We start from the raw sequence: 7716 nt of genomic DNA on the forward strand, positions 1-7716 counted from the left end.
ACTCTCCCTCAAGGCCTCCTGGATGCACACAACCCCTGTTGGGCCTGCCAAATGGCAGCCGTGCATGGCTGCTCAAAGACCCTCCTTGTCCCTTGCTCTCACACAGGTTGTGCAGGACACAGCAGGCTGCCACCACTTCAGGGATGTTCCATTCACTAATGGCGGGTGAGGAGGCACCATAACGTCCCTTTGAGGCAGCCATAATGCGGGCCCTGCTCAGCCTGGCATTGAAGTGTTTCTTGGTGGGGTCCAGATATCCCATTTAGGTTCAGTGACCATACGTCCTTTTTTTTCCAGGACAGTCCCAGATTTAAGGATTCTGTCCCAGTGTCCCGATAAAGGTGGCAAATGTCCCGGAAAACCCATTGGGATCCAGCTACAAATGGCACCACCATCCCATCCCGCCCCTCCCCTCCCCCCCCCCGCCCCCGGAACACTCTCACAGACACCAAGTGCTAGCGCGGTGCAGGAGCAATGCCCCGCCTCCACCTAGCACGTAAGCGGCTCCCTTGCTGCTTTGCGTGGACAGCTAGGGCTGCTGCCAGTGGTGCAAAGTGTCTGGAGCACCAAGCTCCCCTGCAGCACATGCCACCATCCAGCATGCCTCAACCCCCCGCTCCGTCGTGGCCCTTCCCTCCTGCTGCAGGACTGCCAGCCTGGCCACGCTGCCTTCTCCATCCACATGCGGCCACCACTGCTGCTGGAGGGGGAGGGGGACAAACCCAGCAAGCCGCTCCTGGGAGCTGCCATCAGAGTCCCGACAGAGACCACGCAGAGCATGCCTGGAGCACTGCAGAGCAGGGTATGTTTGGGTTCTGCCGCTGTGCTCTCTGCATGGCCCTGCCACTTCCCCACTGCCACTTCCCACTCTGCTGGGAGAGCGGCAGAGCACGGACCTGCTCACACAGCCATGCTCTGCAAGCCGGGTCTGGAGGGGTGGAGGCTCCCCCCATGCTTCTGCTAATGTAAGTCAAAGCTGGTGCGGGGACTGCACTAAAATTAGCACCACAGGCGGCCCAGCTCCAGGCTCAGCAAGCAATCCTGCCCTGGAAGCAACTGGGGCCAGGGCTGTGGGGACTTCTGGGGCCTGACCACACACTCCAGCCCTGCAAACTGGATGGCAGAAGGTGGGGGAGAGGCAGGGGGAGAACTAGGGGAAAGAGGGGTGGGAGAGGAAGGGGCTTGTGCTGAGGGGAGGGGGGCAGGTCAGGAGAAGAAAGGGGAAGGCACCAAGGGGTGGAGGAGAGATAAATGCCAAGCGGCAAAGTGGAGACAATGAGGAAAAGGGCAGGAGGAAGGAGGGGAAGTGTCAGTAGGAGCGGGGAGGGGACATGGTGATGCTGAGAGAGGAGAGGGGCATTGGGGGCAAGAGGGAGAAGGATAGGTGCTAGGAGAAAGGTTGAAAGGAGGAATGGGCATGAGGAAGGAATCATAGAATAATAGGACTGGAAGGGACCTCGAGAGGTCATCGAGTCCAGTCCCCCGCCCTCAAGGCAGAACCAAGCTCTGTCTACACCATCCCTGACAGATGTCTATCTAACCTGTTCTTAAATATCTCCAGAGAGGGAGATTCCACCACCTCCCTTGGCAATTTATTCCAATATTTGACCACCCTGACAGTTAGGAATTTTTTCCTAATGTCCAATCTAAACCTCCCCTGCTGCACTTTAAGCCCATTACTCCTTGTCCTGTCCTCAGAAACCAAGAGGAACAAATTTCCTCCTTCTTCCTTCTGACACCCTTTTAGATATTTGAAAAACGCTATCATGTCGCCCCTTAATCTCCTTTTTTCCAAGGAAGGGATGGAGCAAGGCATGTGTGAGGGCACAGAGTGGATGAAGGGAATTGGGACAGAGAGTGGTGAAGAGATGGTCATCAGGGAAAAAGAAGGCAAGGGGCACATGGGCAGTGAGGGAAGGAGGAGGCCCAAGGAGGGTGCAGGGGTAAGGGAAGATGCAGGTGCCAGGGGATTCTGGAGGTGAAGCAGAAGGGCAGACACCTGCAGAGGAGGGACCAGCACCAGAGGAGAGAGACAGGGCAGGTGTGTAGAGGGAGGTGTTAGGAGAGGGGATGAGGAGGGGTAGCTCACCTGATCAGAGTGGGGCTACTGGAGGAGTGGGCACAGGGGGGAGAGAAGGGCTGGTGGAAGGGGGCAGGTTGCAGGAGGGCTGAGGGCAGTGAGAAGGGTAGGAGTCAGGACAGCAGAGGTGGGTGAGGAGGTGGGAGGGGCAGCAGGCACCGGGGGAGCTGATGGAGCAAGGGGAGGAGCCAGGGCAGCAGAGGGGAAAGGTAGAGGTTTATAAGATATTTATTAATAACTTGGGTGCCACAGTGGCACATCCAAACAAGCCACATGAACTCAGTACAGGTGCACAACACAAAATTCATTCCGCTCATGGGAGGAAACTCTTAGAGGGAACACTTCCCCCAGCCTTTCCCTCCTCCCCTCCCCTCCAGAGTTAATGTGACACAAATGGAGTTAATGCAATTGCAGGATAATTGCATGAGGGGGGGTTCGATGGGGGCCAAAGTCATCCCTATTGGTAGGAGGATGGTGGGAAAAGTTCTTAGAGGGGGTCACATGACACCTTTTACTTCTGGTCATGTGTCCATCTTGACCCTGAGAGTGTTAATTCTAAAGGTGTGGCTAATGGGGGTCAAGGGTGGGGCTAACAGAGGTTAGTGTGTGTAGCTAAACTGTCCCTAATTTTGTTTCAGAAAATAGGGTCACCATACGTATAGAGCTTCATTAGCCAGGAGAGCAAGAGGTAGGCTGCATCGCCCATGATGCACATGGGCATGTCCACATCCCTGACCCCGAAGTGAGGTTGAAGGAAAATGTGCCTGCATGCATCTTCTGGAAGAGGCTGGAGATCCTGAAGATATGGATGTTGTGCACCTTCCCTGCTCACCTGATAAGAATGTCAGTGAACCAGCCTCAGTAGTCTATAAGGGCCTATAGCAATTGTAAAGTACCCCTTTGGGTTGGTGTAATCAGAGGCCCTGTGGTTGGGGGCCCAGATGGGGATGTGGGTACTATCAATCCCGCCCCTCTCTTCCTTTCCCCCTCCTGGCCCCTGCAGTTGGGGGAAGCCCATGGCAGCAAAGCTGATGATGATGGGGTTAACATCACCCAGGATGACAACCCTGCTAAGCAGGATGGCGTTGATGGCTCTCACCATGTTAGAAGGATATAAACAGAGAATCACAGGGTTGTCAGAGCCCTTGGGAGGTCCTTGAGCCCAAGCCCCTTCCCACAGAAGGAGCAATCCCCAAGTACCCCATCTCCAGCAGGACTTTGTGAAGGCGGGACTGCAAAACCTCCAGAGAGGGAAATTCCACTACCCTCTTCCCTAGGGAACTCCATTCCAGTAGTTCACCACCTTCCTAGGACAATAGAAAGAGTCATACCTGCATGAACATGGCCCTGAGGGTCAATCTCCACACACCAAACTGGTTCCCAGTGGAGCAGTAGCTGTCCAGCATAGTGAGCTTCCAAATAGTGATGGTGACTCACTTCTGGAGGGGGATGGTGGGTCTCAGATGGGTGTCCCATTGCCAGAGGGCAGAGGCAAGCCATTCACACAGCTCCACATACAGAAGTTCTGGAGCCACTGCTGGTCAACTCAGCATCCCATGACAATCTGGTCTCACCAGTCAGAAATGGTGTCCTGTTGCCAGAAATGGCGGTGCACGGTGTGTGGGGGAGAGTAGGAGGGGCTGTTCTGCAGGAGCAGAATGTGGAGTAGGGTAAGGAGGTGCTCCACAGTAAGTTGTGGTTCCTAGTCCTGCAGAGCCATGTGGGCAGCTTACAATAACTGCACCTGGAGGTCTAAGAGCCGGTGAGTGCTTTGCAGCAGATCCAGCTCCATGGCAGAAGTGCTGTGGTGTCTGCAAGGGCAATCAGAGCAAGCAGTGAGAAGAATTTGCTGTTCCTCGAGGAGGTAGGCAATGGAGAGGAGACTGAGACATGGCTGTAGAGGGGAGCCCCTTTAAGCACGAGCCTCAGATAGCCTCAGGCAGCATCTTCAGGGAGTGAATGCTGTCCTCATGCCCTGGCCAGAGTGCTTCCGGGTGGGGTGGGGTGGGGTTAAATGCGATTCAGCCTCCAATCAGTGTGGACGTGCTACTTCAACACAGATCTGTGCTACTTCAATGGGCATTTGTAGTGTGGACGCGCGATTTTGAAATAGCTGTTTGGGGAGTTATTATTCAGAAATAGCTTATTTCAAAAGAAGCATGTATTGTAGACATACCCTGAGAGTGGACAGAGCTATGAATGGAGGCAGAAATATTATTTCTGGAAATATAAATATGTTGGTGTAAAATCTCCATCCCTGCCTGGCAAAGCGAAACAAGTAAAATGCACAATTAAATAAATGCCAGTTTGGGATAACGTTATGAATTCTAGGATGATTGTTTATAACAACCCATATTAGCTATAAAGCCTAGAAAGAGGCGGAGGATCTCTACGAGGCGTGGAAGAAAAGACCCAGTGGGGCAAATGGACACAATGAAGAGCTGTTACATTTTGGGCCTTTATAGAGGAAGTATTTCAATAGATTTAATTTCTTTTCAAGAGGATTTCAAGACCCAGCATTGTGTCGCCTTTTATAAAGGGTTACCTTATCATAAGCATAAAGCTTCTTTTTTTAATATATCTTTTGAGCTTTTTCAAAGTGACCAATTTCCTTTGGAAAGACTTCCATTACGGCACATGCCATGCCCTGTGAGAAAGGGTTTAATCCAAGCTGCTGCTACCGCTGCCACCTAGGATGTCAAGAAAGAGCAATACAAATATTCATGATATTCTGAAAGGGGAACTACAATGGAGAGAATGGCTTCCTGGTTGCATAGTAACCATCCAAACCAAACTGCATGTGCACGCACACACAAAGCCTCCTTATAATTTTTGATGTCATATTTCAAAGATTGATTAGGCAGTGTTTCATAGCTGCCTGAACGGCATTATTAATTGTCATTTTTATCAGTTCCTTTAAGGTAGGTTAGGATTGGGTTTATATTAACCCGAGATCCTTTTTCATACTATTCTACATGTGAATGGCGCTCTGTTTAACATTAAAGGGATATTTTGCCCATCTTTGACTTTGCTCCGGCCCTCAATGCATCATTTATGAGAATGTTCTCCATTAAAAAGTCAGCATTTCCAGTGGAAATCACATCATTCATGCAGAGCCAAGTTGTACCCCTACGTGAAGGATGAAGGAAACCTTAAGAGGTTCCCTCACAGAGCACCTTCTTCTTCCTCTTCTGGGATTGGCCCCTGTAGAAGAAAACAAGACATGGGCCACCAATGTCTCTGCAATGTCCCTGTGCCTTCACAACATGTTGCTTTTGACACCATTAAACCTTGGACATCCTTGACTGCAGCTGCTCAAGCCCACCATTCAAAAGAGGGATCTCCACCACAGAGGGACTTTTGAATGTATTATATTTTGAGGAAAATTCCCCCATTGCAAGGGCAGAGGGGAGCCATGCACATCACCAAGGCTCCATCTCTGACCCATCCCTCCTCTCTTGAGCTACCTGCTGCAATTTCCTATCCCATGGGGTCTAGTTGAAGGAGTGTGTGGTGTAGTGGGGGGGGGGCTGTCTGCTCTGTATCCCATGGTCCCCCTGTGTTGTGATGTGTGATTCCCACTGACTCGCCCACATGTTATGATGCAGTGTCAGTACCTTGCTGGTTGCTATGCTTGGGCTGTGGGCTGTGGAGGACCCCCACTGGCGATTGTCTGTAAGAACGGCCCAGCAAAAGGGGCCTCAGGACAGTGGCCAAACCGGTTCTACTTGTTAAGGGAAGAGATGGGACAAAGGAAGTGTGTACTGGGGGAAGGGTCAGTCTTGGGCTGGAATCATGGAGGAACCAGTCTAAGGAGAGGGCTGGAATCTAGGGGCCCAGGGACCCCATCTCAAGGGGTCTGAGGTATCCTGGCCCAGAATCCTGTAAACACATCACGTCTATGCTGTGCTGTATCCTGGAGAAGCAATAAACCCCCTCTATTCTACCAGCTGGTGGAGTCTGTTCATGCTGCTACGGGGGTACAGGATTGGGGGAACCCCGACTGCACCATCACAGTGGTGTCGGGGTGGGATGCACTGCACTCCATGGATGGAGCTTCCAACAGCGAGTAACAAGGCGCAATAGAAGGAAGGGGCTTAGAGCCAGGCATGCTGGAGACAGAGGGTATGTCTACACTACCCTCCTAGTTCGAACTAGGAGGGTAATGTAGGCATACCGCACTTGCAAATGAAGCCCGGGATTTGAATTTCCCGGGCTTCATTTGCATAAGCGGGGAGCCGCCATTTTTAAAACCCCGCTGGTTCGAACCCCGTGCAGCGCGGCTACACGGGGCACGAACTAGGTAGTTCGAACTAGGCTTCCTCGTGAAATGAGGAGTAACGGTAGTTCGAACTAGGAAGCCTAGTTCGAACTACCTAGTTCGTGCCCCGTGTAGCCGCGCTGCACGGGGTTCGAACCATCTGGGTTTTAAAAATGGCGGCTCCCCGCTTATGCAAATGAAGCCCGGGAAATTCAAATCCCGGGCTTCATTTGCAAGTGCGGTATGCCTACATTACCCCGCTAGTTTGAACTAGCGAGGTAGTGTAGACATACCCCAGAGTGAAGCAGTTCCTGGGAATCATGGGGCCCTGCAGCACTAGACCAGTGAGTCTACACCATGGGAACCGGCGGGGAGATGGCCTACACCCAACTCCTGAAGGCAGAGCTGGTGGGGCTGTGCAGAGAGAGGGGCTTGCCTGTGGGGCAAGCAACCAAGGCCGAGTTGATTGCCCGGCTGGAAAAGAATGACCCATCCAGGGGCCTGGATTTTGTCCCAGCGGGGAGCAGCCAGACACCCCTGGGAAGTGTTTCAGGCTCTCAGACCAGACGGAGGGCTGGAGCCCACCAGAGAGATGTGGCGTCCACCAGGCAAAGCCCTGCCAGCCGCGGTTCATCCAGGGCGGGTTCCAGCCCAGCAGAGCTACTGTGGCTGTAGATCGAACTGGGGCTAAAAGAACTAGAGGACCACTCAGCGACAGCATGAGCTGGCCATGGCGGAGCGGAGAAGCCAAGGGGCCCTGGCTGCAGTGAGTAAGGAGGACACCAGGGGGCCCGGGGCGGCCAGATGCTTGGAGAAGCTCATGTTGGCCCAGTGTAAAAATGTGGGGGACATGGATGGGTTCCTCAGCTCCTTTGAGCGGGCCTGTGAACTGCACCAGCTCCCCCCAGCTGACCAGCTGCAAGAGCTCACCCCCTTGCTGAAGCAGGAGGACTCAGGACAGGTCCCAGGACCTGAGACTTTCCAGGATTAACTGGCTGGGGCTGGGGGAAGGGCAGGCTGACCCAGAGGCAGGGGCCAGCAGACAAACCTCAGCTCAGGGGGAGGGAAAGGACACTCAGTGCACCTCCCCTGAGAGATCTGACCCTCTGGAGGCAGATTTCTCAGAGTACTGGGTGGGGGCAGGGCGGCCCCTGCGGAGCAAGTGCCTCGTGCCCCTGGAGGTGGACGGCAAGAAGGTGACAGGTTTCTGGTACACGGGGGTGGAGGTGTCGCTGGCCTGGCCCGCAGTAGTGGCCCTAGACCGTATGGTGCCCGACACTAAGCTGACCCTGAGGGGCATAGACGGGACCCTGTTTAAGGTGCCCGTAGCCCGGGTGCGTCTGAAATGGGAGGCCAATGAGGGCCCCAAGGAAGT

Source organism: Pelodiscus sinensis, chromosome 9 (assembly GCF_049634645.1).
Source record: "Pelodiscus sinensis isolate JC-2024 chromosome 9, ASM4963464v1, whole genome shotgun sequence".
NCBI classification, from domain to species: domain Eukaryota; kingdom Metazoa; phylum Chordata; order Testudines; family Trionychidae; genus Pelodiscus; species Pelodiscus sinensis.